General features: G+C 36.1%; 1 pseudogene across 1 annotated transcript; it reads left to right on the top strand.

The window, feature by feature from the left end:
• Nucleotides 1–248: 248 nt before the first annotated feature.
• LOC145075987 (DNA-directed RNA polymerase D subunit 2b-like) lies at nucleotides 249–1,860 on the top strand (annotated as a pseudogene). The gene is made up of 2 exons (XR_013692563.1): nucleotides 249–1,092; nucleotides 1,175–1,860. The product of XR_013692563.1 is annotated as a DNA-directed RNA polymerase D subunit 2b-like (transcript).
• Nucleotides 1,861–15,320: the final 13,460 nt, after the last annotated feature.

Below are 15,320 nucleotides of genomic sequence, written 5' to 3'. Positions count from 1 at the left end.
GATGCCCATTAAGTCTGAATTTCAGTTAGCAGACTTATTCACAAAACCATTACCATCTACCAAGTTACTTCCTCTTATGTCCAAGATGTCTTTGAAGAATATATATTCTCCTCTTCCATCTTGAGGGGGGAATATTAGATATAGAAAGCTGTTATAGTTGAGGGTCAATTCTGTAATTTATCATTTCAGTTAGTTGTGGTAGTTAGATGTCTGTATATAGATGGTAAAGTTGTATTCATTTGATTCTAATGAAAAGATTCTTTCTCTCTCTCTCACGTAACACTCTTTCACACCAATTCTTCTACCCTCAAAGACCTCTTTTCAAAACCATTCTTTCCGATTGCCTTGAAAAAGGTCAACAATCTGGTCAAACCCAAAAGGGTATGATTGTTAGACACGAGTTTTTCAACGGGCAGTGTGCTATTGTAGCGGTCAATGTCCACCTCGGTATAATCAAGAGGACTCGTTAGTGATGAACAGGAGCTCGCTTGACCGGGGGATGTTTCGGTCAGAACATATTAGAAGCTATAAAGCTGAGGTTGATAACACTGAAGTTTCAAAGAAGAAGGTTAAGTCAGATGAGGCTGTGAATTTTGGGAAGATTCAAAGTAAGATTGGAAGGGTGGATAGTTTGGATGAGGATGGCTTTCCTTTTATCGGTGCAAATTTGCAAAGTGGTGATATTGTGATTGGGAAATTTACAGAAGCAGGGACTGATCATAGTGTGAAACTGAAACATACCGAAAGAGGAATGGTTCAGAAGGTTGTGTTGTCTGCTAATGATGAAGGGAAGAATTTTGCAGTGGTATCTTTGAGACAGGTGCGGGCCCCATGTCTTGGTGACAAGTTCTCGAGTATGCATGGGCAGAAGGGCGTTTTAGGGTATTTGGAGTCTCAGGAAAACTTTCCTTTCAGTGTACAAGGAATAGTTCCAGATATTGTGATCAATCCACATGCATTCCCATCAAGACAGACTCCCGGGAAGATGCTGGAATCTGCTTTTGGGAAAGGTATCGCGTTGGGAGGTTCACAGAGATACGCAACACCTTTTTCTTCTCTCTCCATTGATGCCATAACAGATCAGCTTCATAGGTAATTACTTAATTGGTAAACTAAACTACTCCTTTTTCTTTATGATTATATCAAAGTATTTTCATTTACTTGTTTATTACAGGGCTGGATTTTCTCGATGGGGAAACGAGAGACTCTATGACGGGAGGACGGGCGAAATGGTAAAATCACTAGTGTTCATGGGCCCCACGTTCTACCAGAGGCTTGTTCACATGTCGGAGGATAAAGTGAAGTTTAGAAACACGGGCCCGGTGCACCCGCTGACGAGGCAACCGGTGGCTGACAGGAAACGGTTTGGTGGAATAAAATTTGGAGAAATGGAAAGGGACTGCTTGATAGCTCACGGAGCCTCTGCTAACTTACACGAGCGCCTTTTCACACTCAGTGACTGCTCTGAAATGCATGTCTGTACAAAATGCAAAAGAATGGCGGGTGTGATTCAGAGGGCTGTTGCAGGTGGACACAAGATCCGGGGCCCATATTGTCGGGTGTGTGACTCGGTTGAAGATGTGATTAAGGTGAGTGTGCCTTATGGTGCTAAGTTATTGACACAGGAGCTTTTTAGTATGGGGATTTCACTTAAGTTTGATACCGAGTTATGCTGATGGAATATGGGAGTCTGTTTAGGTTTGGTAGATGATATGTGAATTTTTGAAGTAGGAATGGAAGGAATGACTTGTTTAGGTAAATGGTGCTTTGGTGGTTGTACATTGCTCTTTGTTTGCTGAGCATGGTCTAATTGGTATCTTTTTGATCGAACAAGGTTATGTGCAACGTACATACCAATTTCATTTTTGTGTAGTGCCGAAACAAGGTTATGTGTAACATACAAATCAATGACATTGGTGTTTTCCCAAACAAGTTTTTTTGTGAAGTGATGCACGTTTAAGTTTTAACAATCGTTCCTAATAATTTGATCTGCTATATGGTTATTGTAGTTGCCTAAATTAAGTTTTTGGAAAGTTTCCTTACATTAAATTAGGAAAGGCTTCTTTTGATGATTATACTGGGAAAGGTTTATTTCAGCAATAGACAACCATAAATCTTGCTCAATGTATCATAAAATTGTTGTTTTCTGCTCAAATTGTATCTCTTCGACAATTTCTATGTCATTCAATTTGATAAGCATGGTATATCTCAAGAAATTAGGAGATACATCTCCAAAATTGAATAAGATGGATTAGGCATTCAACTTCATATATACATACAATGCAACTTTTAATAGAAAAGGCTAACCAGTGTATTAGATTACATTGTCTGTAGTAATTCTTCGGCTAGAAATTCTTCACCAATCAATCCTCGGGTATGATTATTATTGGTAGGGCTTTAATCTTTTTTATATTTCTTATATGATTTCAAGATTTTCGGTTTTCATTTGTCTACTTTCTCAATTTATGGGTTCGATTATGATGATTAGCCCCTTCTTAAATTCTTGACAAATTGGAAAGCACATCGGGTACCATCGAACTGGTGCTGATGATAGGGTTTATGTGTTCTTGAACGTATCTAAGTTTGTCCAAGCAAGTCGATCCAGATGGACCTTTCAATCGTGGTCGTGGCAAATACTTATTTATTTAATTTTTTTTGTTGAAGGTAAATAAAACGAACCTTTGTTATTAGACCATCTGGTATGGTTATCACCAGACCTCTCGTGGTCTATGTGACTACTAACCATAAATGTGAACATCATCCCAAGGTGTTAGTGGTGGCTAGTAGTAAACAACTTTCATGGTCAATTGTGATGGGGATGGGAAGCACGAACCACAAAACTCAATCAGTTTGTTTCTCTCTCTATTTCTCTCTGTATCTCTCTACCTTTCTCCACATCTCTTTACAATTTAATTAATTAAAAAATAGATTTTTTTTTATTTTAATAATCAAAAAATATGAGGGATATAGTGGTGAGGATCCCAACATTTTAGTGGTAATTGGTGGTGATGATGTGTCACCCATCACTGTAGTGGTTAGTGGTGGGTATAACGGATGATTTATCTTTGTAAGCAAATGAACCTATTTTCTGCTTATTAATGAAATGATGAAGGCACCAATGACGCAAAAGGGTTTATTCTTCTTGAATCTTGACTTTATTCTTTGGTTCTATTGTATTTAAGATAATAACATCCTAATATTCTTAGTTGCTCGACATGTATTTTATTTTTCATGGTTTTTGATGCATTTCTCTTGAAATCATATTCAGGCTTAGGTATGTGTATTCTTTTGCTGTCAAAATGATAATCTAGGGTTTCACATTTTTTCATCTTCATTTAAATAGAAGCCTCTATCATTTTCTAGAAAATATTATTGTCAAATCTTATTATGATGACAAGTATGAATTGGAAGCTAATTTAATTGGAAGCTAATTTCATGTAAACGTATTGTTAGTTTTATTTGGCATTTCCTCTTAACAAACATACTAACAAATCAATAATTAGTTTCTTCTCCCTTTTGGTAATGCCCACAAATAGCTAAGGGTAGAATAATGAAAAATGCCAAAATTAATTATGTATTAGTATCAACCTTAGTGTCATTGGTTAAAGGACGGTTTTATCCCACTTAATTTTTGGCTAAAATCATAAATTTATACGTTTGACTTATATGAACTCCTGATACAAGAATAATGTTTTATTTTCTAATAAGAGAATGAATAAAGTGTAAATATGAGGTGGAAGAACTCCTGATACAAGAATAATGTTTTATTTTCTGATAAGAGAATGAATCAAGTGTAAAGTGAGTAAATATGAGGTGGGAAGAGCAATTGATGAGGGAACTTTTGCAAAGGTGAAGTTTTCTAGAAATTTTGAGAGTGGGAACCTTGTGGCTATGAAGATCCTTGACAAATACAAAGTTGTTAAACACAAAATGACTGAACATGTTAATTCATTTCCCTGGCATTTTATGTTAAGCCGATATTTATGAATCAAGTAAAAAAAGATGCATATATGGCTTACCAGGTTAATATTCCCCCAAATTAATGGGGGTAGAAAGAATATACCTTAATGTTAACGTTTAATTATGAAGGTGAACCATGGACGTATGTATGTAGATGAAGCCAATATTTTCAACTAATTAATGTTGTTGACTATTACCATAGCACGGGTGTCTATCATAGAGATCTAAAGGTAGTCAAAATTGATTGTATCTTTTATAACTCCATTTGTCTAATACTGTTATTAGTGCTTATTGATATCCTTTGGTATTTATAGTCTCTATTTTTTTTTAATTCTAACAAAATAAACAACTATAAAGACACATAGTCATAATGAAAAATAAAATAAATTAGAACCATTATTGTAATATTGTTACAATTTGTGTGATTAACCTTTCTTTTTTCCATCATATATAGAATCCTACTAACACTAAGTGATGAAAACGTACTTTATTACAAAGACTGTTGAATATATCTATAATTTTCATTTATATTTTATCAAGTAAGTGATGAAAATATACACATTATATTTTATCGATTAAGTGATGAAAATGAACATGTTAATTCATTTCCCTGGCATTTTATGTTAAGCCGATATTTATGAATCAAGTAAAAAAAGATGCATATATGGCTTACCAGGTTAATATTCCCCCAAATTAATGGGGGTAGAAAGAATATACCTTAATGTTAACGTTTAATTATGAAGGTGAACCATGGACGTATGTATGTAGATGAAGCCAATATTTTCAACTAATTAATGTTGTTGACTATTGCCATAGCACGGGTGTCTATCATAGAGATCTAAAGGTAGTCAAAATTGATTGTATCTTTTATAACTCCATTTGTCTAATACTGTTATTAGTGCTTATTGATATCCTTTTGTATTTATAGTCTCTATTTTTTTAATTCTAACAAAATAAACAACTGTAAAGACACATAGTCATAATGAAAAATAAAATAAATTAGAACCATTATTGTAATATTGTTACAATTTGTGTGATTAACCTTTCTTTTTTCCATCATATATAGAATCCTACTAACACTAAGTGATGAAAACGTACTTTATTACAAAGACTGTTGAATATATCTATAATTTTCATTTATATTTTATCAATTAAGTGATGAAAATATACACATTATATTTTATCGATTAAGTGATGAAAATGTACATATTTTTCTGTAACATCCAAAAATATGGTCCTAAAAATTTCAATTTAATAATAAATAAAATAGTATTTTCCCATAACATCCAAACATTTTAATAAAACCAATGTATCAATTTGCCATAAATCAGAGTAAAACATCATAACAGAATCTCAATAGTGTGTGCGATGCAGTCATCCCGAGCTGTTCCCCTTGAAACCGGAAATACCTGAAACATAAACTGAAAACCGTAAGCACAAAGCTTAGTGAGTTCTGCCAAAATACCACATAACAATCGTACAATAAACATATAATGGGCCCTGCCCGACATCGGACCCCGTCGGACATCGAGCCCCACCATGCATCGAGCTAAGCTCGGTAAACGACCCCCACCCAGCATACAATAGCATATATCAAATAACCACATATACATACAATAATCACATAGCATACAGATATCTGTAAGGCCCCGCCTGGCATCAGGCTTTAGCCCGGAACAACATATAAAAACAGGCACATGCAAGAGTCACAAAGACAGCTAGCATACTAACAACATAACAGTAACATGGCCTGACATTGGTGCCTTCGACTCGCTAAACCCGGTAAGGAAACTCACCTCGAACACAAATGGGTAGCTGAACAGATCCCAACTCCGAATATCGACTCTACTCAACCCCTAAACATAAAAGATTTCCTTAAGTACAACACAAAAATGCCCAAAAGCCCTTCATAGGCCAAACTTGGTCAAAGACTAAAGTCAAAGTCAAAGTCAACGACCTGAGCTGACCCAACTCACCGATTTTTCCTTCAACTCGCAGAGTTTCTTCATCAGTATGTAAAGTCGGGAAGAAACCGATCCAACTCGTTGAGTTCACCAGAAATATAACATCTTAATCCATTAAGCCGACCTTATCAAAATTATGAGCTTCATAAATTAGATCTTGATTGCAATGGCCTCAAGAAGGGTAAAGTTTCCAACTTTACCCCCCAAGAACCACCAAAATGGGTTCAAAACCCAAACCCTAGGCTTAAAAGGGTAATGACTTATTCATTAAGCATTAAATCACCAAAGGCATAACTCCAAACTGTAGATTTGGCCCTAAAAGCTGAATGGCCACGTAAAGTTTCCTACTTTACACTCATGCATGACTAGAAGAAGCTCAAATGCCCAAAAGAAGCCATAAGAAGGACTTAATGAATACATGAAGCCCTTAAGACCATAAAGTTGGCACATTTATACGATAAGAGCTCATGGAGACTATAGATATGAGAGATCAGCACTTGGGACGTCCTACACCCTCATCAACCACCCAAACATGGCTAAAAGCATAAAAACTAACCCAAAAAGAGATCCAAACCAATATTAAACAAGGTTAGAACTTTATACTCGAAATATGTTGGAAATGGAGTAGTGAATCAAGATCTAAGAGCTCTTACTTGAACCACCATCTTGCACCAAACTTTTCTTTCTTCAATGAGCTTCAAACACACCAAAACACACCCACAATGAGTTCATAACACTTAAGGAGGCTCTAGTGTTTCGAGATTAGGGTTAAGGGCTATAGAGGTTGGAATTGAGACTAACACCTGGGACTTAAGGTGTTTAAATATGGTGCAAAACCCTAAAATTAGGGTTTCCTTCTCAGCTGTCAACTCGCTGAGTTGAGGCACCTCAACTCGTCCAGTTGACTCATTAAACCCCACGACCAAAACAACTTCGACAAGTCGAGTTGAGGCTTCCAAATCGACGAGTATTCCAAGAAAATAAAAATAATTGAAATTAAATTCATACCAAAAACCAGATGTTACATTTTCAATCAAGGATGATTTCACACTACAGGCTGGAATCATCTGTCTTTTGAGTTTAAGTCCAAATATCATCTAAACGATACATATTAGATTGAAATGATTTTAATGGACAAGGAGGTATAAAACATATATCTTGAATAGTTATTTCTGTCGTAATTTTTTCATATCCTTAGAGATTGTGATAATTTTTCTGGATCTTTCACACGGATTTGATTTTGTTGACTTTAAGTTGATATCATATAAATGATTGTTTGTCTTTTTTGTCTTGATAAAAATGTCATTTATATAATTGATTGTCATTTTTAACATTCTTATCAAATTTATATTCATTCTATAAAATCATAAGTTTATTAAATGTCTACATATACATAAAGTATATGGGATATTCACACACACACACACACACACACATATATATATATATATATATATATATATATATATATATATACACATAAATTTTAAGTAATCAATATAAAAATGTAAACAAAATTTATATTTTATTAATTTAATAAAAATTAATAAATATATGATGTTTCATGTATTTCTAATTATCAATACTATTTTTTTTTTGCTTAACCATGGTTTTTACGGGTTGTGAATATAAAAGGGTTGGTACATTATTAATCTAGAAAGAATACATAAGTTTTAGACAAAACTAAAAAATTGGTTATATGTTTGCAAAAAATTATAGATAAAAACCAGAAAAATTTCAACTTGTATGGAAGATATATAATAAGAATTTTTTAAATTTCTTGTGGTTTTGGTCCAATGAAAATTTAAAAGGCCTATTTTGCCCTTTAAATTTCCTTTTCGTATTTTTTATAATATTTCTTTAATATTTTATTAATTCAAAATAAAAATAAAAGAGTCGAGGTCACCACCCTTCCCCCTCCACCCTCTCTCTATCGGTCGCCCCTTTTTTTTCTTCTTAAACCAACAAGTTCCATGTCTTCCCACCCTCCACCTCTTCTCTCACCGTGAACATAAAGACAAAGAACATCCGAGATCCATCTCCACCAATGTCTGGAGATCCATCTGCACCACACCCCATCTATCTACACCACCCAATTACCTCCGAAGACCACTTGCCCCTACCAATCGATGTCTTTGATCCACCAGCCTGCGTCCAAACAATACCTAGTTGTGAAATCAATGTTAAAATCTGAAAAGGGTGAGAAAATCAACTGTAATTATGTGTTTGCGTTTGATTTTGATATGTTGTATGTGAAAAGGGTAAGATTTCTAGAAATAGGTGTTAGTCGGACTATCTGTGGGAAAAAAATAATTGAAGAATTGGAGATTCAAAAGTGAAGCCTGCCCCTACGTGTACCCTACACCTTATCGTTTATAAACCAATCCAGATGGAAAATTCACACACACGAAGCCAATCAACAACAAAAAAATCCACTCAAAAACCAAAAATTTAAAGAAATCGATTCAGGTAAGGAAAAAAAGAGCTTGAAGAACATTGACCTTACCTAATGAAGATGACGGTGCAGTGACGACGTCAGCAGAGGAAACTGATGGAATGTTGGAGGAAGTCGATGATGCTGAAGGTTGAACTAGTGGCGAATGCATATCCTCCGTCGTCAAGATGAAGCATCCCACCATTTCCCCTTTCTTTCCCCTACCATTTTTTAGATACCCACATCTACAAGTTTTTCTTTGAATTTGAATCTCCATCTGGATCGATATTTCAGGCGTGTGAGTTTTTCATCATCACTTTTTGGGTTTTATATCACTGATTTTAAGTTTCCTGCATCAACTTTTATCATTGTGTGTGTGTTCATGGTGGTGTGTATATGTATGTGTCGAAGAAGATGAAGTGGGTAGCTGAATTATAATAACATTGAAGGTCACATGCAAAAGATTGATACTTATAGGAGAAGTGAAGAAGGATCCATATCCAGACACGGTTCTTCTTCTCTGGAATGAGGCGAGAGCAGCAGTGTATGGTAGTATGTGAGAGAGATAGAGAGAGGGGGAGAGAGAGGGATTGACAAGGGTGGGGTTGGATTCTCTGTGGTTTTTATTTACTTTTAAGTTTTCTTGTATTAAAATTAATATTAAAAAATGAGAAAAAACAAATACAAAGGGTATAATAGACATTTAAAGTTTTATAAGACCAATTCACCTAAAATTCATGATTTTGAACCATGAAGTCAAAAGCTTTTTGGATCCTATCCATAGTTTTTGCAAACCATAGGGACCAATTTTTATAGTTTTGTCTATGTTTTATATGGATGAAGTTGCAAAAATGGTCCTTGCAGTTATCAAAATTATATGGTTTTGGTCCAAAAAAGTTTGGTGATGTATCGGTGGTCCAATTTCATATACAATGTGTGGTTTTGGTCCATATGGTTGGTTTTTTTATGTGAGTTTTGTCCATACCCAATCTGAAATGATGAATATGCTCCTAAAATATTTTTTATTTTTCTTTTATTTTTTATATTTTTTTCTTTAAAAAAATAAAAAGAATCTTAAACCTAACTCCTTGATTGAGTCACCATCTTCCCTGCATCAACTTAAACCTAAAACTCACCATTAGACCACCATCATCAACCTTGCTCCACTATCTCATTAGTCGAGATCTAACACCAATCTGTCCATTATCTTCGAACTTCATCATCATCTCCATCAGATAACAACGCAACTAGTGATGAAGGGTAGATCGATTTCCCCTAAACTAGAACCTAAAGCTTGGGTAGAACGAGTACTCGACAATGGTGGACTGGAAGTTGAGTTTGGAGACGACGATGTTGGTCGCAAGGAACTTTAAATTGACCGACAGTTCTATGGTTTATGATTTGCAAACCCTATCTCCATCGACGACGACTTCCAAATCTCAAAGACGAAGACGACATGTAATAGAATATAATATGAGGATCTAAAAGACGGCACAACCCTTTTCACCAGAGCATCATCGGTGACAGATCAGATGACGACTTTGGTGGTGGTTTCTGGCGAGATTTGCGGTTGTCGATTGTTTTCAGTGAGAATGGAGATGGTGTCAGACGAAATTTATGGCAAAGACGGTGGGGGAAAACCACATGAGAGATAGAAGAGGGTGAAATATCATATAGCGATGTTGGCGGTGGTTTCCGGTGAGATATGCGACTGCCAATGGTTGTTTCGGACATAGGGTTACGTCGGAGAGTGGAGCTGTGATGAATGGCTTCCTTGTTCTTGATAAAATGGAAGAAGGGGGAAGGGTTGGTTATTTATTTATTTAGTTTTCTTTTTGTATCGAGTTAATTAAAAAGGAAAAAGTTAATTATAAGGGCATAAATCTCTTTTTAAGTGTATAAGGACCAAAATCACGAAAAAAGATCCAAAACTGGACCACTCATGTACCACCAAACCTTTTGGACCAAAACCATATTTTTTTGTCATCCACAAGAACCATTTTTGCATTTTTTTTTTCATTTTATATGTATTTGAATGAGTTTTTTTTTTTGTGAAACTAGAAAGCGTTTTAGCAACACACTTTAAGAACTTTATTATGGAATTCGATATGTAATTTCCATAACTGTGTAAAGGTGAAATTGAAATGGAACTCACAACATGTTAGAAACATGTAAGTGTTGGATGAGATGAAAAAGTTGGTAGATAGACAAATCGGTGTTTTTATGATTTTATGAAAAATGAAAGTTGGTTATCTAAATAGTTAAACTACTATGTAATACTTCATTTCTAGTCTAAAAGTACACCAAAAACTATCATTTTATTAAAAAATCAAAACATAATTATGCACTTTTGCAACATCAAGGTAACAAGTTTATATCAATGGCGAGAATACATATTGGGAAGGTGGGTCACTTGACCCACCTTATTCTTTTATTTGTATAAAAATAATATATAAAATTTATTTATGAACCATCTAATTCTTTTTTTGATAACTTCTAATTTTTAAAGCTCATATTTTATATCTCAATATCCCAGATAGTTAAGTACTCATTAAAAAATAACCCAATATAATTTTTTAGTTATAGTTTATGTCATATGTTGAAAATTTTGTTTTAGATAGTGTTAGTAGTGATTCAATTGTCAAAATATTTAAAGATATTAGACTTTTTCGGATACATTTGCTAGAGATTTAAATCGTTTTTTCCTTATACGACCCAACCTGCAACCCATATTTTTTGACTATTTTATTTATATATCGGTTTTATTTAAATAGTGAATCACGTATGTTTAGGTTCTAGACTCGCCACTGGACTTCATATCATTTAATATGCACTATAATACATTGCAGAATATATGACATGAACTAAATTATACATCCATCTATTGAGCAACTAATATTATATAGTTGGTATTTAAGTTATACGCCTCTCCCATGTATTTGTAGTTTAACATGTTACCTAAACACATCATTTATAAACAAATGTCCCCTATAAAGCTTAGTAAGCAATACATATATCTTGCTTCTTTTTATACGGTTCATAGGATGTAACATCCAGTTTCGAGAAACTTCCAATTTTCAGAATTATAGGCATTAATGGATCAAGTTAGGGCTCTAGACTTCAAACGGTTTAGGTTCTAGGCCCACTCGGGAGTGGATTATATATAGGTTGTGTGAGCCAAGTTTTCAGTTTGTACTTTCGAGCCCAATGGTATATTGGTAAAAGTGATGCTTCGGGCTTTTATCGAATTAAGGATTCTAGTTCGGAAGGTTTAGAGTCAAAGGAGAATTTATGGGGTTACAGGGCATTTCGTTACCTTTTCGAGCATATAAAGAACATCGAAAATAGATTTGGAAGGCGAGAGTTATGACCATTAGAAGTTAGGAGGGTTTTGGGTTTAACCTAGTATGTTGGGCGTATAGGGAATACGATGGCGTACTAGGCTTAAGTGATCGCGAAGTTTCTTCCCAATACGTTGTGCGTACCAGGAGTACGTTGGGCTTACCTCAGCCAGGTGTAAACCCTAATATTTGGGTTTTGGGCCCTATTTAAAGGCCTTGACTCATTCCAAAACCCTTCTTACCTTCAGCCTCCATTTTCTCTAACCCTAATTTTGAAATCCTAACCCCTTTTGATAGATTTGTGAGCCTTTGAAGTGTTTTTGGTGCTTTTGTAAGAAGAAGAACTCATTGGAGTAGTGTTAGTTAGCTAGGAGCTTTAAGATCTAGAATTATTTTCCCCTTTACAAGCTTCTAGAGGGATAAAGTTTTAATCTTGATGGTTCTTTCATGTAGATCTAGTTTTGGGTTATGATTTGTCATTTTTTGGTCATATGGTTGTGGTTCTTGTGATTAGAAGTTACTCCAGAACCTTTGAGCCTTATTTTTGGTCTTTGTTGAGGTCATTAAGTCATAAAAATCGGATCTTTATGAGTATTTTCCTTCCATGCATGAGTTAGTCGCCTTTTGATGAAGTTATGGATTTTAGGATTTGGTTTAGACACCATTAATCCATGGAAAGTCATAAATTTAGGAACTTTATGAATTAGGATGTCCATAAAGAATCAAATCTAGAAATTAGACATGTTTTCTTAAGGCATTAAGAAGTTTGGACTTAAGTTTGGGCTTCAGCGTAGTACGTCGGACGTATTAGGGTGGTACGTGGGGCGTACTCACCAGATGGACTTTTGGTTCATTTCTAGGCTTTGGGTTGTTTTGGGTTTGGGCCTTGTTTTTTTAGGCGAAGTATAGGAAGGGTAAAATAGTCTTTTACCCCTTGGTTTGATAAAATATGATTTGGGCCTTGGACTATGGGTGATTGCCTTAATTATTGATTAAGAATGATTTTTGAATATGTTCAGTGTAAGGATCATGGTAGCAGCAGCGCATTTATGTTTCGATTATCTTCGATAGATGTGAGTCTCTTCACTGTACGCCTGGGTTGAATGCACCAATGTCGGCCCACTAGGATATGTTATGTAGGATGCTAGCTGTCATTGTGACTCTTGCATTGTATGATGGACTAGGCCTAATGGTATGCATGTATGGTAAGGCCCAACTACATGAGAGGTTTGAGCCTATTACATGCAGGGCTAGGCCCATTGTATGATAGGCTAGGCCTAGTTGTATGATGGGCTAGGCCATTGATTAGGAAGGGCTAGGCCAATTAATGTAGGTTGGGCCCAATATGCGGGCTAGGCCCGATGATATGTATGATATGTGGTATTTTGGGGAACTCACTAAGCTTTGTGTTTATGGTTTTAGGTACTTCCAATTCAAAAGAGAAGGGTCCGACGTGACTGCACAGCATCCCCCAGAGTTATTCCACATTTGATTAATCGTGATTGTTACTCTGATATTTAAAATACTATTTTTTTATATTGAATGATTTTGGGAATAAAATATTTTATGAATTAATTTTTTAAAAATGAAAAATTTTCCATGGATTTTTGGGATGTTACAAGTTGGAATCAGAGCCTTGGTTTGAGGGATTTGTGCACACTCTCGGGTGTGACTGAACTCAAATAAGGAATTAGTAATTTTTTGAAAGAAAACAAATTTATAAAATATTTTATAAAGAGAAAGGGGGTGTGATGCATGCAATCAGCCGAGCTCGAGTTAGTGATTCCCATAATGCCCATACATGTTGATACGTTATATGATATGAATGCTTGCATGCTAAGATAAGGCTAAGGATACTTTCAGGAACTGCATGATAGATTTTCCTATATGTGATGCCTTATAGCCTAAGTGGAGTTGGATGTTATGCTAGATTTGGAATTTGTATTGGTAGAAGTACTTGCTGAGTGTATGCTTTAAAAATTGTATACGGTTAGGATCCTATATCCTTAGAATGACTGATTTAGCCTTATCTTATGTTCCTTGTCTAATTGTGGTCCTAGGGTAGGGTCATTTATTCGACAGTCTATTTGATCCTTTATTGTGTATAATTTTCATGCATAAGGCAACCGGCAGTGAGAATAGAAGTTCCTAGCATGGTAGTATTGAGTGAGCTTGGGATTCCCTTTGTTTGTTTTGTGGTTTAGAGTGTTACTGCACAAATTTTGCTTGCTTTGTGCTTTGTAGGGCCCTTATTGATGTGAGTTGACCATTAAGTGAATACGTTAAGTCATACGCTGCAAGGGTTGGATAATCTCAAAGTTATGGATTTGGCCATATTGTGCAACTCTCATTTAAGTCTAAGCATTGTGGGCTTGAGTCTTTTACTCAAAGGATTATCTTAGATTTGTTGCATGTGATTATATTCATGAAGTAGTTAGCTGACATTAGTGAGAGTCCTTCAGCAACTGGCGGTAGGGTGAGGTCGGGAACCTAGGAGAGCCTAGGAAGTGTTATAGTGGGTCTGGTTGTGCTGTTTAGTGGGTACTTGGAGTACAAGTTTGAGAAGGTGACTTAGAGGATTCGGGATAATTCTTGAGGAAAGTATGGATAGGTGTAGAAGGTAGTATTAGGATCGTACTACTGAAAGCACATGATCACAGAGATTCTACTCCTATAGGATGAGGAATTCTATGGGTATGTTCTGATTATTGTATAGTTGCTTTTCAGAATGGTGATGAGCATTCATAGAGGAGAATCTAGTCTAGGTTTAGGTGTTAGCATTGAGTTGATGGATGAGCGAATGTGGGAGTTTATTTCTTCAGATATCACCCGCTGTATTTTGGAGCACACTCCTATGATTTTTAGTTCGGTCGAAGAGGGGATCTTGGAGATTCTGGAGGAGCATCATGACATGTACCGTTCTGGGATTATGGAGTTACTGGATGAGTGACTCTGGGCCTTTTGGTCTAAGATCACGACAGGACAGTTTGGAGCACGGACTCCCTCTTTTCGGGAGTTCAAGGCTTGTGGAGCTCCAAAGTTTTTTGGGGATACGGACCCCATTGCTAGCCGCTGATGGATCGCTGATATGGAGAATCATTAGCGGATGAGTTTCTTCCATGAGGGGGTGAAGGTGGGATTTTCATCTCGTCTTTTGACGAACCGAGCCCATGGTTGGTGGGAGGAGGTAGGTAGAGATACCGTTCATAAGGAACAATCTCGTCACTACATCAGGTGTTGCACGAGCCTCCTTGGCTGTCAGCTGAAAAGCCCTGCTCCTCATAACAGGCACATCCGCCTTGCCTTGGCGGCTATTTGTAATCCATAAAGTCATTGGAGCGGGTGCTACCACTGGTCCTGCTGCTACTAAACTCGGGCATTGGCCTTTTTATTGCCCTTCTGATTACAATGGAAGCAAATCAGATCTGTCATCTAGATGGTGTTGGTGGTAGCAGTACAATCTCTACCAAAGTGCCCTGTCATGCCGCACTTATAGCAGCCCAAACTACCCACCCTGCAGGGTCCGTCATGAGTCTTGCCACACTTGCACAGCAGCCCCGACCCTACTGGCCCCTCAATCTAGAATCAAATCCCTTGGGTTTCTTGGCTGAAACCCCAGTC

This window comes from Lactuca serriola, chromosome 9 (genome assembly GCF_051521515.1).
Source record: "Lactuca serriola cultivar US96UC23 chromosome 9, Lser_US96UC23_V15, whole genome shotgun sequence".
Classification (NCBI taxonomy): domain Eukaryota; kingdom Viridiplantae; phylum Streptophyta; class Magnoliopsida; order Asterales; family Asteraceae; genus Lactuca; species Lactuca serriola.
The sequence above is the reverse complement of the archived record's forward strand: the minus strand, read 5'-3'. Positions and strand labels throughout refer to the sequence as shown.